This window comes from Phalacrocorax aristotelis, chromosome Z, assembly GCF_949628215.1.
Source record: "Phalacrocorax aristotelis chromosome Z, bGulAri2.1, whole genome shotgun sequence".
NCBI lineage: Eukaryota > Metazoa > Chordata > Aves > Suliformes > Phalacrocoracidae > Phalacrocorax > Phalacrocorax aristotelis.
The window spans coordinates 67817000-67843237 of NC_134311.1; positions in this window are offsets into that span (position 1 = coordinate 67817000).

Genomic DNA, 26238 nt, shown 5'->3' on the forward strand with positions numbered 1-26238 from the left:
CTACCTATTTTACCATCCTGATATTAATTTCAATATGAGACTGTCATGGTTTAGTTGGCAGCTTAGCCCCACACAGCTGTTCACTCACTCCCCCACCGGTGGGATGGGGAAGAGAATCAGAAGGGTAACGCTCGTGGGCTGAGATAAGAACAGTTTAATCATTAAAATTAAAAGCAACAACAACAGAAATGCAATGTAAAGGAGAACAATGAGAGGCACAAAAACCGGGGAGGGGGGGGAGGGGGGGAGGGGAGGGGAAGGAACCGCCAAAACAAACCACACACAACGCAGCCACCCCCCACCCACTGACCTGACGTGCGCCTCCCCCAGCCGCCACTGCCCCCCCTCAATATACTGGTCATGGTGTCACATGGTATGGAATGAACCTGCCATTGGCCAGTCGGGGTCAGCCGCCCCCACCATGGCCCTGCCCCTCCCAGCCACGGTGGGGAGAATTAACCACTTCTCAGCACAGAGACACTGACTTTGAGTTATACCAATCTATATCAGCGATATACAGAATTATGTAGAAGTGACAATCTTGACCTTGGTAACTTCATAAATTTATGGAATATAAAGGACCATTACTTACCAGTTTTCAGATACAAGCCTCATAAATGTTAATGTCACTTAACCAGCAAACTTTATTTTAGCAGGTTACATTTCATTTTATAGCAATAACATACAAATCACAGTAATTTGTAACCTTTAATTAGAAAATAATGATGTTTCATGAATTTATATACTGCTTCTACTAACTGTTATAATAAATAATTATCTAACTGGTAAAAAAGCAAATAATTAATTAACTTGCAATATAATATCTGTTTACATTTATTATTCCAGTTATAACTTACGGTTACCGGCCCCTTTTGTTACCTGCCCCTCTTGAAAGAAGGGGCAGGCAACCCAAGAAGAGTACAGGGATTTCTTTAGGTGTTGCAGAGAGAAAATTAGACCAGCAAATGCCCAGCTAGAACTCAATCTGGCCACTGATGTAAGGGATAACAAAAAGTGTTTTTACAAATACATTAAAAACTAAAAGACAGCCAAGGTGATTCTCCATCCTTTATTGGATGCGGGGGGGGGGGGGGGTGGAGGGGGTGGGAACACTGCAAATGAGGATGAGGAAAAGGCTGAGGTACTAAATGCCGCCTTTGCCTCAGTCTTTACCAGTACGACCAGTTATCTCTGGGGTATTTAGCCCTGGAGCAGGAAGGCAAGGATGGATCGCAAAATAAATCCCCCATAATCCTGGAGGAAGCGTTTTACAACCTGTTGAGCTACCTGGACACTCACAAGTCTATGGGACGAGATGGGATCCACCCAAGAGTACTGGGGGAGCTGGTGGAGGAGCTCGCCAAGCCACTCTCCATCATTTATCAGCAGTCCTGGTCAACGGGAGTTCCCAGATGACTGGAGGCTTGCTGATGCAATGCCCATCTACAAGAAGGGCTGGAAGGAGGAGCTGGGGAACTACAGGCCAGTCAGCCTGACCTTGGTACCAGGGAAGACTATGGAGCAGTTTGTCTTGGGTGAGCTCACCAAGCATGTGCAGGACAACCAGGGGATCAGGCCCTGGCAGCACGGCTTCATGAAAAGCAGGTCCTGCCTGACCAACCTGATCTCCTTCTATGACAGGTGATCTGCCTAGTTCATGAGGGAAAGGCTGTGGATGTTATCTACCTGGACTTTAGTAAAGCCTTTGATACTGTCTCCCACAGCATCCTCCTAGAGAAGCTGGCGGCTCATGGCTTGGATGGGTGTGCTCTTCAATGGGTTAAAAACTGGCTGGACGGCCAAGCCCAGAGAGTTGTGGTGAATGGAGCTAAATCCAGTTGGTGGCTGGTCACGAGCGGGGTTCCCCAGGGCTCAGTTTTGGGGCTGCTCTTGTTTAATATCTTTATCAATGATCTGGATGAGGGGATCGAGTGCACCCTCAGTAAGTTTGCAGACAACACCAAATTGGGTGGGAGTGTTGACCTGCTCGAGAGTAGAAAGGCCCTACAGAGAGACCTGGACAGGCTGGATCAATGGGCCAAGGCTAATTGTATGAGGTTTAACAAGGCTCAGTGCTGGGTCCTGCACTTGGGTCACAATAACCCCATGCAATGCTACAGGCTTGGGGAGGAGTGGCTGGAGAGCTGCCTGGTGGAGAAGGACCTGGGGGCGGTGGTTGACAGCCGGCTGAACATGAGCCATCAGTGTGCCCAGGTGGCCAAGGCGGCCAACAGCGTCCTGGCTTGTATCAGGAATAGTGTGGCCAGCAGGAGTAGGGAAGTGTTCGGGCCCCTGTACTTGGCACTGGTGAGGCCGCACCTTGAATATTGTGTTCAGTTTTGGGCCCCTCACTACAAGAAGGACATTGAGGTGCTGCAGTGTGTCCACAGAAGGGCAACGAAGCTAGTGAAGGGTCTAGAGAACAAGTCTTATGAGGAGAGGATGAGGGAACTGGCATTATTTAGCCTGGAGAAGAGGAGGCTGAGGGGAGACCTTATTGCTCTCTACAACTACCTGAAAGGATGTTGTAGTAAGGTGGGTGTTGGAACGAGAGGAAATGGCTTCAAGCTGCACCAGTGGAGGTTTAGATTAGACAGTAGGAAGAATTTCTTTACTGAGAGAGTGGTCAGACATTGGAACAGGCTGCCCAGAGAGGTGGTAGAGTCGCCATCCCTGGAGGTATTTAAAAGATGTGTAGATGTGGCACTTCAGGGCATGGTTTAGGAGATACGGTACTGTTGGGTTGACGGTTGGACTTGATGATCCTAGAGATCTTTTCCAGCCTTAATTGATTCTATGATTCTACAAAATCTCATAGATGTGCATGGAGTTCATGTTACAATGTGCCATCTAAAGTCATAACTCTTCTGCGTACGCTGTTTCCCTCTGGCTTAACTAAGTAGTAGAATGTCTTGGATCAACCTGTTTCTGATTGCACAGAGGACGGTGACTGAGAGTATTTAAGAGAATTTTGCTGCCTAGGGCACCAGAGAAGTCCACAACACATACTTCGAGCAGCTTTATTTACGTGAAAAAATGGCCCTACAGCCAGTCTACATGTGAACAGGTCAGGAAGGTTGGGAAGGCTGCCCAACAAACTCAGGGAGCAAGGGTCACAGAAACTCTAGTTTCCCTGCAGAGTTGGTAGGGTTTCTTCTTTAGAATATTATTAGGAAACACATAAACGTTAACATAAATTTAAACTCCCTTGAAATGGTGAAGGGATTACGTCATCCAGTTAGGTTCTTAACTTCTGACACCATCTACTTATTTTAGACCTCACTCTGAACTGAGCCTTCAAGGCTCTTTTCCTCTCCCTGTTTTCCATCAGACAGTCTATGGAGCCTAGATTTAGTTCATTTGGGGCAAAAAAAAACCCACAACAAACTGCCTGCCATTTACTCATATTTTAATATAGTAACAACTGTACATCAGAGACATACTACTCATTTACACATATTAAATGCTGAAAATACAAACACAAAGAAAGCAACATATTTTCTGTCTTGTCACATCAATAAATATTTGCCATATATTTATTCACCAAACTGACAGTTTAAGCCCATCACACTTTCCAAGGACTCAGAGTGCTTCTCTCCTTCATTGTCTCTCATACAGATTGGCTGTGGCATAGCCAGAAAATCAATATATGTGAGCAGCCCATATATCTGCAAGCGATAACAGTGCTACAAAGAAAGGCCTCTACTGACCACACCTATATCAGATGAGAGTTTGTGATGTCAGCTTTGTCTCCCAATCTCCCTGTTTCCTACTGTATTTCAGGCTATCTTTATCAATTACAGTTCACTGGTTACTTGTACTGTATCAGGACTTACAACCCCAGTAAAGGCTTGTAGTTCTACACACAGAGACAAATAGAGATCATAGAAATCCTTGTTGTGCCTAAAACTTTTGAGCATGAAACAAATAAATACTGAGAACAAAAGGGAGGATGATAAGGAAACAGATAAATAACAGTCATAGCTCTGCAGTCACCTGGCCAGTATAAACCATGACATTCCAGATTGTTCTCTCACTTTTTTACCCTCACTCATTTTCACATTTTTATACCACATTACTATTTATCATGTTATAAAGGGCTCTTTCCTAACATGTTACACATTTTTATTAGTCACAGGACGACATTGCCAAGCATCAGCAGTATTTTTATAAATAACAATTATGATGCATTACACTGGTAAAACAACAGGTTTATAATGGATAAACATTTAATGTTCCTTTCTTCCATTCATAGGCCAATTTTATGACTTTAAAATTTAAAATTAATGTGATTAGCAATCATTCATTCATGCCAGCACTCCAAAATGGATGTTGTAGTCTATGTTTTCAAATCCTAAATTTTTATCCTGCAAGCTTCTTTTTGTAAATAGTACTGTTTCTTACTTGTATATAGCAAATTAGTTTACAGTACTTTGGCAATGGATTAGGATACCAGTATGCTACAAATGCCCAACGTAAGCTCCAAATATCAGTCAATCTGAGTAAATTTAACCTCAAGATTAGCAGATTCATAAGCAGAAGGACCCACTTGGAAATAGCAACCTGAGTGGTAGCTTTTTACACTCATGGTTTATTAGAAAGTTGTTGAGTTATTCTTTCCATTAGAGTTGTTTGTGGATTTATAGGTTCCCATTTTCATAACTTTGTCTGCCTTCTCCTTTTATCTTCTTCAGCTAGATGTTGGTAAGGTGGAGAAAGTATTGTTTTGAGCTCAGATTGTCCTTTATATTGTACCTTATTCAGCTCATAAAGAAACAGCAGAAGCAAAAAGATACCATTTCAAAAAAATTCTCACCTAAAAATGTAAGTGTATTGTTATGCATCTCTCTCACATCTCACCATCTCATCTCAGATAGGTCAATATTTGCCAGTTTTATTCCTGGTGATTTAGTGGAGCACATTCTTCTCTTCTTGTTAACAAGTAAATTCTTGCTGAACTTTGGACTTATGGTAAATGTAATCAAAAGCAGCAGAAAGAATAAATGACCTCTTTTACAAAGCTAAGTGTTGCTTGAGACATTTATAAAATTTGCTTGCACTAAATATTACATATTCAGTATTTGCAAGTGTGGGAGGTGTTGTGGAAATGATGTATTGCCCAATATAGGCTCCTTTTCTTGTTTCTTTTCAGTTTATGATGATAATATAAAGAAAAATGAATGATCGACTGTGCTTTGAGGAGTGCAGGCACCATCTTCATATTCATTTTTCCATTTCAGTCTTTCTGCTGCTCTCAAAAAATATTACTTCAAAGATTGACTTTCATTGTTTTTCTATTTAATGTAATATGTACGCTCTTCCCAACCTCTCATCGGTTAAAGTCACAGACTGGTACATAGCTCCTGCTTATGATATAATCTCCTGGGATATTTCCTCCATTTTACCAAGTAGGGTCTCAGAATGAGGAAAGAAGCGATGGATCACAAAGAGCCATCTAGATTTTACAGTGAACTCTTTGGACTTGCATAGTTTATTTACAGTGAGAGGAGGAGAGGGGATGAATTCTGCAGAAATAACACATTTTAAGTACCATAGTTTCTGGCTTTTTCAAATTTGGTGATAATTCCCATTCTGTTGGATGGAGTAATACACTATAGACAAGTGCACTACTGTCTGCTTCTACTCTGTGTGCAGAAGGAATGTGATTCTTATTAATCTCTGCTAGGGAGAAGTGAAGTCTAAAGGGGAGAATACTGCTGCAGTTTTATCACTTCTCCCTTATGCTGATGATACTCCTGTGAGGCAAACGACAGGGAGAAGTATGAATGTATGCAGCTTCATTTCCTTTACACACTAGTAGCTATTCATTGTGCCCCAGTGAATTACCTGGTTCTCCATGAAACTCACAATCCTCCTTACTTGCAGGAAAGAGCAGTAAAGGATGGATTTGCAGAGGAATGACACTTCTGGAAAGGCCATTGAAGGAGAGGTGGAAGACCACAAGATCTGCTAGTCCACTCAGTCAGTCTCTTCTGCTCCTTTCATAGGGAAATATAAGTACTGGAGGAAAGAGCAAAACATTTAAGAAGTTGAATTTTTCTTTCTAAGTCAGAGGACCAAGGAGAAAACTTCAGAATGAGGACAACATGCCTTGTAGAAGGCCAGTCATGATCTCAAAGCCTCAGGTTTTTAATAGATCACCCTGGATGCCACACAGTCTACCACATACCAGTTTACCTCTGGGACTTGACGTTTAAAAACGCACTTGTAGGCATCACATAGTATCCCAATTTGGATGAATGTAAAAGATAAGAGGTCTCCAACTAACTCTGTGCACTAATTCATCTAGTATGTTTCTCCTCTGTCTCTTTCCAAAGATCAGTAAAAAATTCACTTGCCACAGATTAATTCACTGTCTCAGAAACACAGCAAGAATACTGTAGAGTTAATTCCAACTGCTTTGGAGCTTGACAAGCCTCTAATAAGATTTTGAAAAATCATAGAAGTTTTAAAAGACCTTTAAAAGCCATTTTTCATGTTTTCCCTAACAGAGTAATAATGTTTCTTTAAAAATAGCAGATAGCAAGATCCAATCAAAAGACCATTAAGATACTGATAGCACCAAAGTAGGATTACATGGTGAAGAAATTGTGAAATCTTTAACTTTTTCATATTTGCCCAAGAAAACAAAAGAAAATTCTGTTATTTATTTCATAAGCCTAACTTGAAATAATCTTACCTCTTTTTTATAATCAGAAAAGCCTCCTGCTTGAAACTAGTCAGTTAGTGAGTACTCATTTTATCATAAAACCATGAGTCTTATTATTTGGGCTGAAAGATGTTTTATACAATATAGCCATTTTCCTTTGCCTCACCTGCAAAGGGCAATAACAAGTTTCCACCAAATTCTTGAGGGATAAGTTCATCTCTGTTTATTAAGCTGGTTTGGCTGAAGCAGAGTTAATTTTCTTCATAGTAGCCAGTATGGGGCTGTGTTCTACATTTGTGCGGGAAACAGTGTTGACAGTACAGGGATGTTTTAGCCATTGCTGAGCAGGGCTTACACAGAGTCAAGGCCTTTTCTGCCCCTCACCCCACCCCACCCCACCAGCGAGCGGCTGGGGGTGCACAAGGAGCTGGGAGGGGACACAGCTGGGACAGCTGACCCCAACTGACCAAAGAGACATTCCCTACCATATGATGTCATGCGCAGCATATAAAGCTGGGGGAAGAAGAAGGAAGGGGGGGGCCGTTTGGAGTGATGGCATTTGTCTTCCCAAGTAACCGTTACGCGTGATGGAGCCCTGCTCTCCTGGAGACGGCTGAACACCTGCCTGCCCATGGGAAGCAGTGGATTAATTCCTTGTTTTGCTTTTTTTTGCATGTGCAAGCTTTTGCTTTACCTGTTAAACTGGTTTTATCTCAACCTGTGAGTTTCCTCGCTTTTACTCTTCTGATCCTCTCCCTCATCCCATTGTGGGGGAGTGAGCGAGCGGCTGCGTGGGGCTTAGTTGCTGGCTGAGGTTAAACCATGACATTCCTTTTTGGTGCCCAATGTCGGGCTTGAAGGGTTCTAGATAACAGGTTTGACTGGAATGTGTTAGATCAAATTTATAGCTGTAATTGCTGTTTAGCTCTTAATCGGCTGGCTCCTGTGCTTGCCATGGGGCTTGCTTGCCTTACTGTATTTTAGAGTCTAGTGCTCATTAGTGGCTGCTTTTTGCTTTCAGTGCTTGCTGTACTGCTGTGCTGCTGATCATCTTACTTTGCTGTGCCTGGGAGCATTTTGATAACAGCAACAGCAATGCGTCTGGGCTGGCAAATGGCCAGGGCATCACTGCCGTCTCTGTGCTGCTGTGCTGCACAGGCTGGACTCCAGTGTGAACACGAGTCGAAGGGACTGTGACCTATGGACACCTCGAAGTGTCTGTGGCCATGGATAAGTCCACACCAGAGCAGGTAAACCTTGAAGTGTCTGTGGCCTTGTTTATGCCTGTGCTGCAGCAGGTATGCTTCTGAAGGGAGTGTGTCCCAGGGATAAGTCCACGCTGGAGGAGGGACACCTCACAGCCTCTCTGCCTGTAGATAAGTCTATACTGCAGCAGGTACACCTTGAAACATCGGTGGCTGTGCATGTGGCCATGCTGGAGCACCTCAAATCATGTGGCCATGGATAAGCCCACAACAGAACAGGTACGCCCCTGGAGAGACTGCAGCCATGGGCAAGGCCATGTTGGAGCAGGTTCACTTCTGAAGGGACTGTGGCTGTGGGTAAGGCCATGCTGAAGCAGGTGTATCTTTGAAGGCATTGTGGCACATGGAGAAGGCCACACAAGAACAGGTGTACCTCAAAATGACTGTGGCTCTGGGTAAGTCTATGCTGCAGCAGGTACACCCCTGGAGAGACTGTGGCTCATAGATAAGGCTCTACTTGGAGCAGGTACAACCCTAAAGGACTGCAGTCTGTAGATAAGTCCAAGCTGGAGCAGGGGCAAGGGTAGGCATTCATTGCAACGTTAAACCCTATGGTCTGGTCCAAAGGGACTTGGGTGGAGATTGTAATGGAAATACCTTTAAACTGTTGTAACGTATGAGTTGAGTTACATGTTATGGGAATTACTATAGCAGGAACCACCTGAGCCAATGGAGGACAAGCCTTACAAGAAACAGTGCAAGTGCAGCAGTGACCCGACCTGAGCTGGCTTTGGTGCCCAGTAACTCTGCGCAACACACCACCTCTCCTGCCCTGAGTGACCACCAGAACAGATGGAGCTCAAAGTCTAAATGGACTAAATAAACTCAGTGGACATTTGTGGACATTTTACAGACATCCCACAGGGATGGTCCATACACTAAGGGAATGATATCTGTGTATTGTGTCAAAGGATGGGAAGGGGGTGGTGGTTAATGAGGATGTATTGGATAGTGTGGGACCTGAGGATGACATAAATGGTGTGGAATAATGGGTGGAGAAAAAAACACACACAGCTGCTTGCTCACTCACCGCCCCTGCCCTGCGGTGAGATGGGGGAAAGAATCAGAAGAGTAAAAGTGAGAAAAGTCATGCGTTTAGGCATAATTTATAGCACCTCTCTGCCTGAAACTACATGAAGCTGCAACCCCTCTGTTCCTACAGCAGTTGAACTTAAGGCAGAAAGGGCAACTGCTATAGTTGGGAAACTTCCCTTCCTATATTCTGATCTATGCATATATGGGACTTTCTATTCAGCTATGAAACTGCATGAAGTTCTCTGAGCTACGCTGCTCTCAACAGAGCAACTAGCAAAACTCTGGGTAGTCTTAGTGAGTCCAGAAATCTCATGTGGATACTGGAAGAAGAACCCATCAAATTTACTTTCTCATAAAAGGTTAAGAAGCAAGAAATTATGTTTTGGCTAACCAAGAAAAGACAGAGAGAAAGCTATTGACCCAGCCCCCTACAGACTGCTCTTTTTAGTTCTTCAGGTGCACATGCTACAAATTAATAGGATTTCCTATATAGTCTTAATATCTGCGGAGATATGATGTAACAAGGAATGTAAAATTAAGGCCAAACTAAATAATCTTCGATATTGAAAATAAAGAGCTAAAGGGAAAAGATAAAATAATAAGTTTCTTTTTTTAAGGTTCTATATTCTAAGAGTTGAGAACTTCACATTTTTGAAGGACTTCCTTACAGTATGCCACAACTCTAAAACTGTTTTCTATTACAGTACTCTAATATTACAATTTCATTAGTACTGCTGTGTTTTTATCAATGTTCTCCTTTCAGAAACACATCTGCATGTGCATTGTGTAGCACCTGCTCTGCTTGTATAAAGACCACGCGTACCAGATGGAATGTGGATACTTAATCAGTATCATCAGACCTGCTGCTGCATTAGGGCTGATAGCCAGGAATCCTACAAAATGTGCAAAAGTTCTTAAATTCTGTCCAGACAAAATTTCCAGACGGAACAAGAAAAACAGAAAAATGGTTGCTCTAACTATATCAAATAGCAGACTACTTTACTTTTATGTTCTAGTAAGTGATGAGTTCTATCAAAAATTAGATAAATTACCTCCTTTGGAGAAGGTAGTAAATTCTGACCATTACACAGCTTGAAAAATGAATATACAACAGCTTACACTCAGATTAATCTATCCATCTCTACCCATATCTGTGGAGCCATTCTGGATTTATACTACCATTTTTCAGTTCAGAATCAAGCTCAAGACAGAGCAGTGGTAAAGGGCATATAAATAACTATAGGTTAAGTGGAATGAACTGGGCTATTTTTCAGTATTCTAGTTACTAGGTGACAGGATTAATTTTTTTTCCACAAAAGGACCCTGCACATGAAAGAGTCAAATCTCATAGCCACTGGGTGCAGAAAATATTATTAAAAGAAGATACTGAGTCAGTTTTTTGCTATGTAACTCATGGCTTCTTCTGGACCTACCATAGCAACAAATGCCACCAATGCCTTTGTTTTGCAGCCACCTTTCCTGATGTCAACATCATTCCTGCCAAACAGACAGATGGCCAATAAGCATATAGACGTATGTCCTCTTTACATTAACCATATTATCTTTTGTAACATATTAGGCCAGATCCTCTGTGGGTTTAAGTCAGGACATCTCCCTGGAGACTGCATCAGCTTCAGAAAAACACAGCCTCCTACAGTGACCGAGGGTCTGGCCCCAGCATATTACCCTACAACAGCATGGCGAGTAGAGATGAACAGCCTACTCATGAAATAAAATTCCAGTGTTGATGTTTCTTGTGTTTTCCAAACCCTTCCTCAAAATCTTCAAGGTTTTTTTTCTCACCTCATCCAGGTGACAGACAATGATGATCAAGTCTTCCTATTCATTAGAAGTATTCTAACATGATATTTAACATTACAAACTATTTTGACTTTTCATTTTACATAGAGAAAATTTATGTGTGTTTGTCCTCCCTTTGGCTACCCTCAGAAATAAAATAAATATTTTCAAAAGAAAGAACTACAGAACAAACTTAAGTCCATAAAAACTTGTCAGATCTTTACAGGTTTCCAGATGCACTTTGTTAACAGAAATAATAGAAGCTTGCATCTGTTGTATTGTATCTGTGAGACATCATGCTGCTTCTTGGATTAAGCCAATTTAAAATGTATTGAACCCTGTTTTGCTGGTGTCATATTCAGGTCTCTTTCCCCAAGAATACAGTTCTGTAGCTTTCTGGGAATAATTTTTCTTTGATTTATTTCTATTCCTGTGCCAATCCCAGAAGTAAGCCATGCTATTTTATGTTAAGAGCCTCTTCGATTCATCTAATGCTGTCTTCTTTACATGCAATAAAATTTCAGTTATTCCAGGCTCACTCTTTTAACCTCCCTGCCCAATAAACTTTATATGTTTCACTCTTCCATAGCCTGTCAGTTCATCTTGATCTTGATGAACCAAATCTATTGCATGATGCCCATGTGGCACATAATTAAGAGCCTAAAATGGTTTCATCTTCTTTTTGAGAGGTATTACATCAATATTTACTGCTGAAAACCATTACTGTAACCTTTCCTTTCACTATTAATCTGATACTGACTTAATGCAGACTTTAATTCTTAAATAACTACTATTTTCTCTGTCCAGCACAGCCAAAAACCCACAGCAGTAAGAGGGTGTCTGCAGTGCCCTGCCTCCTCTGCTCTCCCCAGGATGCTCTGGCTTTCAGGCCAGGGCTCACAACTGTACTGCAGCATCACTTGCTACCAGAGCCCAGAACCCACACCAGAAAATCCACAGCTTGCATGCAAACACACCCACATAACAGTAAACCGTTCTGCAGTCAGGCCCCTAACTTTGAAGCAGCTGGGGTAGCACGGACATCTGAACCCCATTGGCAGATCTGTCACCTTCAAGTGAAAAAGACTTGGTGTCACTATGGCTGTGACAATCCTTCCAGATGTGCTCAGCTGCTGGTTATAATCACATGCTGTAACCACTTCTCTTGCTATTTGCAAACCCATTGTTCATGAACTCCAGAAAAACAAAAAGCAAAATTGTTTTAGGGAGTAAAAAAATTGTCTAATTGTCTTCTTATGAACAAGAAGGATTTCAAACAAAAAATGGGACTCAGAAATGCAGTCATGCACTGGGAGCTTGGGCTCAGGGACTCTATTTCTCTTTAAACACTTATGAATACCTAGCCATGTTACAAGCATTCAAATTCTTTGCCCATGTTGCACTTACACAAGATAGTTTGTATGTCATGGAGAGCACTTAGAAACCAAATGTAAACAGACCTTTTCAATTAGCTACAGCAGGAGCCTCAGAAATCAAATGCTAAAGTGTAGGCCTGTGAAAGCTGTAGAGGATCATTGGGGTTTATTTATATATTTGCTAGCGTGACATGCTGTCTGAGAACTAAATTGACACTGCTCCAATTTAGCGGGTGAAGGAAATAAAAAGACTTTAAATTTCCCTCTACCATGAGAAAGAAAGTGATGCCTTACATACATAAGGAAATGGGCAGCAACAGAGTGGAGAAAAAAGAGTTCCTCCTGTTCTTGTGGAAGCCCGCCATCAGGGGCTGATGGCAAATGGGGCGGGGGGAAGTTACATAGCCTAGAGATATGAGCTTTTCCAGAAAAAGGGAGGCAGAATGTGGTAAGGCTAAAGTCTACATTTTGATCTCCACCTGAGGTGATGCTGCTCCTCCTGTCCAGCTCAGCTTTGATTGGAGATTCACAATCCAGCCCTAAGGGACTGCTCTCTTCTCTTAGATTTGATGAGTCAGTTAGAGTCTACCTTGGAAGATGTTGGGGATGAAAAGGCTGGAAAACTCTGAGGAAATAACCCCAGAAAATAACTAGCACCGAAAGGGAAAATCAGCACATGGATAATCAGCAAAATTGAAGGACAGCTGCAGTTAACTGGGACATTTGCCTTTTCAAGAGCAGTTCTTACAAACAAAGGGACTGAAACCTTCCACTCACTCCTATCAGTGTAAGTAAATGAAAGAGGATGCTATAGTTTTTCCCCTCCCTCACGGTCTGGCACTATCCAGTAGGTATAGCTGATGCTGTCCTTCCCCACCTCCACTCTGAAGTGCTGCAGCCCAGTCTGAGATATAAAACTACTTCCTGTGATGGTAGCTGCTTCTCCCATGCAACTGGGGAGAGAAAGGATGGGCAGAGGTGGGACACCACAGCTAAACTTTTCCCCTTTGAACTGAAGGAAGCCCTAAGGAGAAAGGCCTCTATACCATCAGTGGCTATATTGTTCCTCCCTTTCTCCCCACAAAAAGGGAGAACTATAGACTAGACACAGACTCTTGCAAATTCTGTCATGGTTGTAGGGCATTAGGTCTACCAGATGTCCTCGACAGATGACCCAGCTTTCCATTTCTTCTGTTGGAAGCCTGTGTAGCTCAGTAACTACTGTTTGGTAAAAATGGACATATTTCCAGTTGGTAGAGATGTGAAATGGATAACTTCTAGTGACTGAATGATATGATCTTCAGTGTAACAAGTTCATCTATTAAATAGTGAGAGCCATCATTTCAAAGCAAGATTATTATTGTGCAGTTGCCAAAATAGTGTATGCAAATATGCTTAATTAACCATGTGCATAGTCAATGCATAATCAAGGTAATTTCATACCCAACTTGGATCACTAGGAGGAAAGAACAGAACAAAATATTAGTGAGGGTTGCATGCAAGGAAGAAGTACTAGCATTCACAACATAATAATACAGCTTTATCACCCAGCGAGTCAGAAAATGCTTGGTCAGAGGCAAGTGCAAGAGAGTTTAGCACAGCCTTGCCTATAAACAGAGAAACCGTACAAATACAGAAGATAAAGGAAAAGATAAAAGAAAATAACAGAGAAGATAAAATCCACTTTGTTTGCAAGGCAATGATGAATATATGGATACAGTCCTGAAATAGGTTTACTGTATCTGCAAACAGGAAGATTTGAGAGACACACTCAAAAAGAGGATGCATCTTGGTAGACAGATGAAGCGAGTGCCAGATGGAGCGGAACCAGCAAAGACCAAACTCCAGGGGGGAAAATTAGGGCCAAGTCTGTAAGTGTGCAGGGTATGTAATGTCAGAGGATATGGTACAAGACTAGGGAGAGTGCTAAAGATAGGAAGTCAAATATAGAGGTGTGCTGGTTTGGCTGAAGCAGAGTTAATTTTCTTCATAGTAGCCAGTATGGGGCTGTGTTCTACATTTGTGCGGGAAACAGTGTTGACAGTACAGGGATGTTTTAGCCATTGCTGAGCAGGGCTTACACAGAGTCAAGGCCTTTTCTGCCCCTCACCCCACGCCACCCCACCAGCGAGCGGCTGGGGGTGCACAAGGAGCTGGGAGGGGACACAGCTGGGACAGCTGACCCCAACTGACCAAAGAGACATTCCCTACCGTATGATGTCATGCGCAGCATATAAAGCTGGGGGAAGAAGAAGGAAGGGGGGGGCCGTTTGGAGTGATGGCATTTGTCTTCCCAAGTAACCGTTACGCGTGATGGAGCCCTGCTCTCCTGGAGACGGCTGAACACCTGCCTGCCCATGGGAAGCAGTGAATTAATTCCTTGTTTTGCTTTTTTTGCATGTGCAAGCTTTTGCTTTACCTGTTAAACTGGTTTTATCTCAACCTGTGAGTTTCCTCGCTTTTACTCTTCTGATCCTCTCCCTCATCCCATTGTGGGGGAGTGAGCGAGCGGCTGCGTGGGGCTTAGTTGCTGGCTGAGGTTAAACCACAACAGAAGGTAAAGAAACCACCTAAGAACTACAGCTCTCCTGAACTGGATCCCTCAATTTTTTAAAGGAAACATTTGGGGTGGCCATAAAGCCTGAGTATCAAAGTGACTTAAGCTGTGGACTTAATACATGTTTCAGCAAAGAAAAGGAATACATGTAGTGCATTGAATTCATATTTCCTTTACTATCTGTGAAAGATTTTGTTTGAAGTGATTTTTTTCTGCTTGCTGAGGAGAGCAGCATCCAACGGTTGACCTGAGATTGATCTGGATGGAAGAGAGAGCGGCACGTTCAGGACAGGAGGGTGGGTATTAACCATCCAAGAGAGGGACACTTTGGTACAGTGAAAGGCTCAATGCCAGTCTACACTGTAATACTCAGGTACAGAGGCAACAGACTCTTTGTGGGAGCCTTTTCTAGCATTTCTCATGCCTTGACCTCAACAACAGCATTCTTAGCACACCATTTTCTGGGCTACTCTTTTATTATCCCTGTTTCCTGGGTAGGAAGCACGAGACAGCTGTGTTACTCCAGGAACAAACTGGAGACCAACCTGTTATTCAAGACTGGGTCCCAAATGGGCTGCTTCTTGGCCAGGAGAGGAAGGAAAGGTTTTTTCTTTTTTTGATGAAGTACATCTTGTGTGTCAGCTTACCCTGCTGGTTCATGTGTGTTGTAAAGCTTCAGATCCTGGTTTACGCAATCATGTGAAGAATTAAGGATTTAATTTTAGAATACACTTGCTGTAGTTTAAATTGGAGAAAAAAGTATTCTGCACAAATCCTAAGGAATCCAACAGCAAAAGGCAATCAGTGGGAAGCAAATGGATTCTTTTGGGTATTTTTACATTATTTTTAAGCCAAAAATATTATTTCTGAACATTCATAGTCCCCCTGCCTCCCTAGTCCTGCTTTGAGGACAGCCATTCAGCGGAGTTAGAAGAAACACTTCCAGTACTGTTTATTCCCCCTCACAGCCCAGAAATGGGTGTGGCAGTCTCACCTGATGTTATAAAGGTGTTACAGTGTTTTACCTTGGAACCAGAAAATATGTGTTTTAAAGGAATTAGCCTGGTAAAAATAATAGAATCATAGAGTGGTTTGAGTTGGAAGGGACCTTTAAAGGTCACCAAACCCCCCTGCAGTGAGCAGGTACATCTTCAACTACATCACGTTGCTCAAAGCCCACTCCAGCCTGAACTTGAATGTTTCCAGGGATGGGTCATCAACCACCTCTCTGGGCAGCCTGTTCCAGTGTTTCACCACCCTCATCGTAAAAAAAATTTCTTCTTTATATCTATCTGAATCTACACTCTTCTAGTTTAAAGTATCACCCCTTCCCCTATCGCAACAGGCCCTACTAAAAAAAAATAACTCTTTGAACATGACATCCATGTACAAACTTATATTCCTGATGTTACCCCACTTTTTCAGTGTGAGGAGAGGGCGTACTGTAATAGAACCACACACACACACACACACACCCCCCTTTGAAGCCTGGTGGGGAAGTGAGGGGTTGGGTTCTCCCTTATCCAGTATAACTTAGTCAGGAGGCCTTATGGCTTCACAAGGAGGTGTTTGCGCTACCACAAAATCATTGAAAAAGAGCAAGTGATGAAGAAAGGGGATGTTCAAGTGCTATACTGCGCTCATGCAGGGAGCCCTGAGAACTGGAGTGCTCTGCCTGGCACCTGTACAGCTGGACATGGCTGCACTCACTCTGCTTTTGCTCACAGGGCAAGATGACAGCAAAGTCCTGAAAAATGAATCTTCTCTCATTCCCTGAGAAGCTAACTCAGGGTATCTGCAGCAACTGTCAGTTCAATTTGCTTTTCACTGTATTCTGGGATAACAGTCTTATCTTCTACTTGACTACCAGCATCAATCAGCTACTAGTAAAAAATCAAAATGAGGCCCAGACTTATCATTCCATGATGTGATAGTGCAAATCTTCCAAGCTAGCACCTGAAGGGAAGAAGGACACAAACCCAGGTGAAATCTGGGTTCTCCTGAGCACCCAAGAGTCAGTGCTGTCTTCTTGGCTGCAGCGGACAGTGAAGCACAGCAGACTGTAACATATGGAGACAGACTGTGCTTTCCTATCAGCATGTTCAGATTTAGGGCGCAGGGAGCTAAGGGCAGAGGAACGAGCAAAAGCACATGTGGTTTGTGCTGTGGTCTAAGCCTGGTGCAGATCCCAGCACAGCATGGTGGGAATGAACCTGGAGCAGGCTGAAAAGCAAGGCTTGATGGCTACATGCATCTCTTTGCTAGGGCAAGACTAGAAAGAGGTGAGACACAGGACAATGCAGTTTGGGAAGGGCTGAGTTAGCCTGTAGTTTGTTTTTCTTTTAAACAGTCAGCCCTTGTACAGTCCTTACTACACAGGTAATCCCACTGTCTTAACTGTCAACACTGAGAATTTAAGCATAGCACAGCTCTGGCTGTCATTCATTACTAACCTTGTCTAGATTCTTTTTCTCATCTCAGCATGTCTTCAGCATATCCAGCTGAAACAAGTGGTTCCTTTGGATGAAAACCATCATGTAAGGTAAAATTCCAAATCTTTGGCTATGAAACTGGAGCAGGATAAGACCAATTTACCATATCAGATATTAGAGCAGAGCTTCTGAGCTTAGCAAGGTTAGTATCAGCTCTGGATCCAGCACAAGGGGGCTGAGTTTGTCTGGAGTATGAGTTCTTTTCACCACAAGCAAATGAACAGAAAATCTGACTCAGTGCAGGGAAGTCATGGTCTTGAAGAAAGAGCTGAAACGTGTTAGACATCAGTGATCTGAGACAGATGAGTGACACAGCTACAATTGCAGCAGCCTGGAACATGCTATAGAGCAGCAGAAGCTCCTAGTACTTTCTTGAGAAGTATTTAGAAAAAAATGGTAGGCTAGAGTGTTCAAAGCTACCTCCCCTGGACATGGGTAGAAGCCCTATATATTGGCTTACTAAATGTTACAGCGAACTAGACAAAACCGTTTTGATTCTTGTTTGCACTGTGGCAGAAACCAGGATATGTTTATGCCTAACATTGCACAGATGTATAGCCTGCTTCTGTTCCTGCTCTGAAAAGCTCTGCAAAGTGCAGAAAATGTGCAATATGAAATAATATTGTGCAGATGGAGAGATACACTGGAGTTTATTCTTCTTTCTAGCCACTCAGTCTTCTTTCAAAGACCTGCCTTAGCTTCATTCTCAAATTCCGAGGCCAAGTAAATGAATTAGTGTAGGAGGAAAGTTTCATGCATTCTGTAATTTGAAGAGTCCCATACACCCCTGGGAAAATATAAATTTTGAGAAAATATTTCCATTTTCCAAAACAACATTTTAAATCTAACTAAAGTGCTTCATTTCAAAATATCAATGTTTAGTTTCAAATTGCTGTTTTCATTCACATTGTCATTTAAATATCACTGTGCAAGGAAATATCAATTTTAAGTAGAATGTTTCAGCCCAAAGAGCATTTCTGGAGGAGGGTTGGTAGCAACTAGAAGGAAATGCGTACCCTTCAAAGGACAGATTTATCAGCAAAAGTCTAAAATTTGATGGTATTGTTGCAAGCCTTCGAAAACTTTCAAGACTCAAAACCATGTTACTTGTTTGTCTTAATTTTCTTTAATGCAACAAGGAAATTTGCAGAGAGAAATTGTAAACCTTTTCTTGATCTTCGGTTTTACAGGAATCTGCTGAAGAGTGAACTGTAAGGATATTTTACAGTTCAAGAACTCTTACTTATTGTTTCTGTAAAATATAACAATTAGATCTCACATTCAAATTTGTCCTTGCTATTTCTTCTTTCCCTTCTAGCAATTCTATTACACAGCATTAAGTTAATAATAATTTCTCCAGCCTAACAGACAAACACAGATTTAGGTTAAAGCCAGTGGGAAGTTTGTTACTAGCACAGATAAGGACAAGGTGCAACTGCAGGTTCATTGCCTTTATATATTGCCTTACCAGTGTGGTTCAGCTGAGTCTTTGAATACCACCTGGTTCACAAGCTGATAATGCAGGATATGCAGATTCCACCATTCTTTTAAATTCAGGCCATCGAACAGTAAATACATCAGTGAAAAGCAACTGATGTTGTGACTGGATTTAAATCACTACAAAACTGTGTGTGTTTTCTTATTAGGAATTAATCAGAAGGGCAAGCCTAGAAATATGATCTATTTCTGCATTTTATCAGACCATTTATATTACTGTTCTCTCTTTCTCTGTTTTGCCTCCCTCTCCCCAGAAATGAACTCTTTTCTTTTTTCTCTGAGGTATTCATGCTCCATGAACTTCATCTTTTTCATACCAACAATTGTCATATCTTTTGTTATTGCACTGTATTTTATATACTAGATTCTCAAATTCCCACATACATTTGATGATACAGAGGCAAAAGAGTGAATCCTATCCACAGAGAAACTTTTTCATTGACTGCAAAGGGCCACAAAGCTGTGGGTGATGTAATTGTACAAATAATTTAAAAAACAAAGGAAATAGATGTGGAATGCAATTGCTGAACATATACTTTCAGTAACAGATGGTTAATATTTTTCCTTTGAGGGAATGAAATTAGTCCTACTCTACCCCCAAGCTGTTAAATATACACACACCCCCCCAGCATATGATAGCAATGAAGGATGAAAGTACTAGCTCCAGTTGACTCACCCTATCTTTGGTCAGCGTCTTCGTCAGCGCATCATTGTTATATTCCCTGGATTTCTAGTCATTTAAATACACTAAGCTAACAGGTAATGTTACTACTGGAAAATGTATGTCAAAAGCAGCTTTGGTACTTGGGGAGAATCTGCTCACTCTCCTCTCCCTGCTGATCTACTAAAGACACAGGGCATGAGCCTGGGGCTGCACTGCTGTACCGCAGCAGCAGTCTCCTTCCCTCCTGTACAGAGATGCTGGGAGGCCGAATCTGTTGCTGTGGGCAGCTGTTTCTGCACTGTAATGATGTAAAACAAAGAAAAACCTGCATATAAAGCCCAGCATACAGAAATGGAAGTTTCTTTCACAGACCAGGATTCCTAGCGGGGTTTTGGACTCAAAGGAGAGATGGCTCTTTCCTTTTCTGCCCAGCCAAGCCCAGCTGTTACAGCTGAGCAGACACTGCACGGCCATACTGTACCAGGACTCCCAAGAGGGGTGCCTTGCTGCCCAGACTTGTTCAAGCACAGACCCTCTTCAGCCAACCTCCAGTCAATTTCTCTGTGGACACTTGTATTTTAGTCTACGATAGGTTTGTTCCACTGTCGTGGTTTAGCGGCAGCTCAGCCCCACACAGTCGCTCGCTCGCTCCCCCACCGGTAGATGGGGGAGAGAATCAGAAGGGTAACGCTCGTGGGTTGGGATAAGAACAGTTTAATAATGAAAATTAAAAGAAACAACAGTAGAAATGCAATGTAAAGGAGAACAACGAGAGGCGCAAAGCCCCGGGGGAGGGGGGAAGGGAGGGGAGAGGGGGAACGAACCGCCGGAACAAACCGCACGCGCCGCAGCCGCTCGCCGCCCGCCGACCCGACGCCGCGCCGCCTGCGCGCTGCCACTGCCCCCCCTCAATATACTGGTCATGGTGTCACATGGTATGGAATGAACCTGCCATTGGCCAGTCGGGGTCAGCCGCCCCCACCATGGCCCTGCCCCTCCCAGCCCCCCCCTGCCACGCGGCAGAGCGCGGGAAGCTGGAAAGGTAGCTGACCCCCACAGTGAGGAGAATTAACCCCTTCTCAGCCAAAACCAGCACATTCTCCACCCCTTATTCCATACCACTTACACCATGCCCAGGTCCCATATGATGCAATACAACCGTACCAACCACCACCCCTCCCCTTCCCATCCTTTAACATAATACACAGACATCATTCCCTTAGTTCATGGATCTTCCCTGTAAAATGTCCATTAAAATGTCCATTGAGTTCACGCAGTCCATGACTCTGGGCTCCATCTGTTGTATCAGTCTTTCCGGGTGGGAGAGATGGTGTGTGGCGTTGGGTTGCTGCATACCGAGTCAGTCATCGTTCCATCACTGCTCCACGGCTTGTTTCATAGTTGATCTTCCATGGGTTGGGAGGCTCGTACTCTGATATCATTGATACAACACAGAGGTGACACACAATATTATATAGCAGTTCACATTGTGCCATTCAGTTCATTGACTGTTTTCACCCAAAATCAAATCCCCTTGAGGCACACATCGGATTTCTCCATCCTCCCGCATCACCCACCAAGTGCACCCAGGTCCTCGAGCAAAAACAATCCCACGAATGGGTTTGCCTTTGCCAGAGGCAGGAAGAACCCAGACTGTTTTGCCCAGCATACTTTTTGTGTGCACTACAGGGACTCTATCCCCTTCCACAGTATGTAGGATTTCTGACAGGGCAGGGGCAGCTCGGTTGGCAGATCCCCTCGTGTTGACTAACCACGTGGCTTTTGCTAAATGTGTATCCCAGTGCTTGAATGTCCCACCCCCCATTGCTCTCAGTGTGGTTTTTAACAGTCCATTGTACCTTTCAATTTTCCCAGAGGCTGGTGCGTGATAGGGGATGTGATACACCCACTCAATGCCGTGCTCTTTGGCCCAGGTGTCTATGAGGCTATTTCGGAAATGAGTCCCATTGTCTGACTCAATCCTCTCTGGGGTGCCATGTCGCCACAGGACTTGTTTCTCAAGACCCAGGATAGTGTTCCGGGCAGTGGCGTGGGGGACAGGATATGTTTCCAGCCAGCCAGTCGTTGTTTCTACCATTGTAAGCACATGGCGCTTGCCTTGGCGGGTCTGTGGGAGTGTGATATAGTCAATTTGCCAGGCCTCCCCATATTTATATTTCAGCCATCGTCCCCCATACCACAGAGGCTTTACCCGCTTCGCTTGCTTGATTGCAGCGCATGTGTCACATTCGTGGATAACCTGTGCAATAATATCCATGGTCAAGTCCACCCCTCGATCACGAGCCCACCTGTATGTTGCATCTCTCCCTTGATGGCCTGAGGTGTCATGGGCCCACCGAGCTAGAAATAGTTCACCCTTATGCTGCCAGTCCAGATCCACCTCAGCCACTTCAATCTTGGCAGCCCGATCTACCTGCTGGTTGTTTCGATGTTCTTCAGTGGCCCGACTCTTGGGGACGTGAGCATCCACATGCCGTACCTTTACAACCAGTTTCTCTACCCGGGCAGCAATATCTTGCCACAATGTGGCAGCCCAGATGGGTTTGCCTCTGCGCTGCCAGTTGCTTTGCTTCCATTGCTGCAGCCAGCCCCACAAGGCATTTGCCACCATCCAGGAGTCAGTATAGAGATAGAGCACTGGCCACTTTTCCCGTTCAGCGATGTCTAAGGCCAGCTGGATGGCCTTTACCTCTGCAAACTGGCTCGATTCACCTTCTCCTTCAGCAGTTTCTGCTACTTGTCGTGTAGGACTCCATACAGCAGCCTTCCATCTCCGGTGCTTTCCCACAAGGCGACAGGACCCATCAGTGAACAGGGCATATTGCTTCTCATCTTCTGGCAGTTTGTTATACAGTGGGGCTTCTTCAGCACGTGTCACCTCCTCCTCTGGTGATAATCCAAAATCTTTGCCTTCTGGCCAGTCCATAATCACTTCCAAGATTCCTGGGCGACTGGGGTTTCCTACTCGAGCCCGCTGGGTGATCAGTGCAACCCATTTACTCCACGTAGCATCAGTTGCATGGTGTGTAGAGGGGATGTTTCCTTTGAACATCCAGCCCAGCACCGGCAGTCGGGGTGCCAGGAGCAACTGTGCTTCAGTACCAACCACTTCTGAAGCAGCTCGAACCCCTTCATATGCTGCCAATATCTCTTTTTCAGTTGGAGTATAGCGGGCTTCAGACCCTCTGTATCCCCGACTCCAAAACCCTAGGGGTCGACCCCGGGTCTCCCCAGGTGCTTTCTGCCAGAGACTCCAGGTAGGGCCATTCTCCCCAGCTGCGGTGTAGAGCACATTTTTTACATCTTGTCCTGCCCGGACTGGCCCAAGAGCTACTGCATGGACTATTTCTCGTTTAATCTGTTCAAAGGCTTGTCGTTGCTCAGGGCCCCATTTGAAATCATTCTTTTTCCGGGTCACTTGATAGAGAGGGCTCACGATCAGACTGTAATTTGGAATATGCATTCTCCAAAAACCCACAACGCCCAAGAAAGCTTGTGTTTCCTTTTTGCTAGTTGGTGGAGACATGGCTGCTATTTTGTTGATCACATCCATTGGAATCTGACGACGACCGTCTTGCCATTTAATTCCTAAGAACTGGATTTCTCGTGCAGGTCCCTTCACCTTACTTTGTTTTATGGCAAAACCAGCTTTCAGAAGGATTTGGACTATTTTCTCACCTTTCTCAAAAACTTCTTCTGCTGTGCTGCCCCACACAATGATGTCATCAATGTATTGAAGGTGTTCTGGAGCTTCTCCCTGTTCCAGTACAGTCTGAATCAGTCCATGGCAAATGGTAGGACTGTGTTTCCACCCCTGGGGCAGTCGATTCCAGGTGTACTGGACGCCCCTCCATGTGAAAGCAAACTGTGGCCTGCACTCTGCTGCCAGAGGGATTGAGAAGAATGCATTAGCAATATCAATTGTGGCATACCACTTGGCCGCCTTTGACTCCAGTTCGTATTGAAGTTCTAGCATGTCTGGCACAGCAGCACTCAACGGTGGAGTGACTTCATTCAGGCCACGATAGTCTACTGTTAGTCTCCACTCTCCATTAGACTTCCGGACTGGCCATATGGGACTGTTAAAGGGTGAGTGGGTCTTACTGATGACTCCTTGGCTCCTCAGTTGGTGAATGAGTTTATGGATGGGGATCAGAGAGTCTCTGCTGGTGCGATATTGCCGCCGGTGCACTGTTGTGGTGGCGATTGGCACCTGTTGTTCTTTGACCTTCAGCAACCCCACCACAGAAGGGTCCTTTGAGAGACCGGGCAAGGTAGACAGCTGTTCAGTTTCCTCCGTCTCCAAGGCAGCTACACCAAAAGCCCACTTGTAACCTTTTGGGTCCTTGAAATACCCTCTCCTGAGGTAGTCTATACCAAGGATGCACGGAGCCTCTGGGCCAGTCACAATGGGGTGCTTCTGCCACTCATTGCCAGTTAGGCTCACTTCGGCCTCCAATACAGTTAGCTCTTGAGATCCCCCTGTCACTCCAGCAATGCTGATGGGTTCTGCCCCTATATAGTTTGATGGCATTAAGGTGCACTGTGCTCCGGTGTCCACTAAAGCTTTATACTCCTGTGGGTCGGACGTGCCAGGCCATCGGATCCACACAGTCCAGTAAGCCCGGTTATCCCTTTCCTCCACCCGGCTGGAGGCAGGGCCCCTCTAGTCCTGATCATGGCAGTCACAACTCACTTCCTGTAAATGTGAATCAGGAGTCCCTCTATTACACTTAGAAATAAAATCTGCGCTTCTACTCCTCTGTCTGGGGACTTGCTCGCTGGAAACTGGAGCAGCAGCTTTCCTGGAAGAGCCTCCCTGAGTGACTGTTCTTCCTTGCAGTTCATGTACTCGTGCCTGTAGGGTCGAGGTAGGCTTGCCATCCCACCTCATCATGTCCTCTCCGTGGTCACGCAGGTAGAACCATAGGGTGGCCCGTGGTGTGTATCCCCTTCTTTGAGCCAAAGGACGCTTATTCCTAACAGCTGAGACACTGCTCTGTCGAGGTGGGGAGTAGGACAGATCTTCTTTGAGTTGCTGGACCTCTTGGGATAGTTTCTCCACAGCAGAGACAAGCGAGGAAGAGATATTTGTGTCATAATCCCGGAGTCTATCTATCACCTCTGCCACCGTTGGTGTCTCGTCATCTTTCCAGGACATCACTGCCAATGAGTTTGCATGCGAAGATGGTGCGCTCCGTACAAACTTCCGCCACATGGGTCGTGTGCACTCGGCTTCATCTGGATCTTTGGATGACCGTTGATCATCCAGGTCACCATAAATCACCTCAAACACAGCTAATTCCCTGAGATACTGGATGCCTTTCTCCATAGTTGTCCATTTTCCTGGGCGATATGTAACATCTTCTTTAAAGGGATACCTTTCCTTCACTCCAGACAGGAGTCGCCTCCAGAGGCTGAGGGCTTGTGGTTTTTTTCCAATTGCTTTGTCAACGCCCCCTTCCCCAGAAAGGGATCCCAATTGTTTGGCTTCTTTTCCCTCTAGTTCCAGGCTACTGGCCCCATTATCCCAGCATCGGAGCAGCCAGGTGGCAATGTGCTCACCTGAACGAGGGCTATAATCTTTTCGCATATCTCGCAACTCGCTTAAGGACAGGGATCGGGTGGTCTCTATTTCATTTATTACTTCTCCCTCCTCTCCCCGCGATGGCCCTGGTTCTTCATCATCCCGTTCTAAACGAGTTGATGTCCGCTTCCAATATTTCGTCTTATGTATGGGGGCAACTGATACTGGTACGGGTTTATTTTCTGAGCTAGCTCCGGTACTTGTTGTGGGGGTTTGAGTGGCTGCAGTGCCTGTTGTCAGGGCTGGATTGTCTACAGTGCCAGTCACTTTGCATTTCAATCCAGAGACATTCTCTTCCCCCTGGGGGCACTGAATACTGTTGAGCAGGGCTCGGTATGCATGGGCCAGACCCCAGCACGTTGCAGTTATCTGTGTCTCTCTGGAGTTCCCAGCGTAACAACATACTTTCTCCAAATATTCTACTAGTTTTTTAGGATTCTGCACTTGCTCGGGGGTGAAACTCCAAAACACTGGGGGTGCCCACTGCCCTAGGTATTTGCCCATGATATCCCACATGCCCTGCCACTCGTAACTATCAAGCCTCGGGGCAGATTTCTGGGTGATATTCTTAAGTTGCTTAGTCAAAACCAAAACAACATGCCCAAAAACTAACAATGACTGCACCTTAACCACCCAAGGATGTTCAAGATACAAAAACGTTGTTGTAACAAAGGCACAGACATCATAGAACAAAGTTGCAAAGGTATTATTCTGTATTTCCTCCATATAAAATCTCTCAGAGGAGGAGGTATAATTGCTAATTGCCTCAACAAGGTGGTATCCGAAGTACAGTAACGGTTTCAGCAAAAACCCCAAATACCAGATAAAGCTGAAAACGAGTGTTTGTATAACAAATCTCGTAGGCAAAACATTACTAATCACAGCAGAACACAGCAGACTCAAACAACCAACACCGATTTTTAACACCAACTGCAAAAAGGACAACATGGTGCTGTGACCAGCAGCTGTTGTTATCTCCAACCCTTGAGCCCCACGTTGGGCGCCAAAAAGACTGTCGTGGTTTAGCGGCAGCTCAGCCCCACACAGCCGCTCGCTCACTCCCCCACCGGTAGATGGGGGAGAGAATCAGAAGGGTAACGCTCGTGGGTTGGGATAAGAACAGTTTAATAATGAAAATTAAAAGAAACAACAGTAGAAATGCAATGTAAAGGAGAACAACGAGAGGCGCAAAGCCCCGGGGGAGGGGGGAAGGGAGGGGAGAGGGGGAACGAACCGCCGGAACAAACCGCACGCGCCGCAGCCGCTCGCCGCCC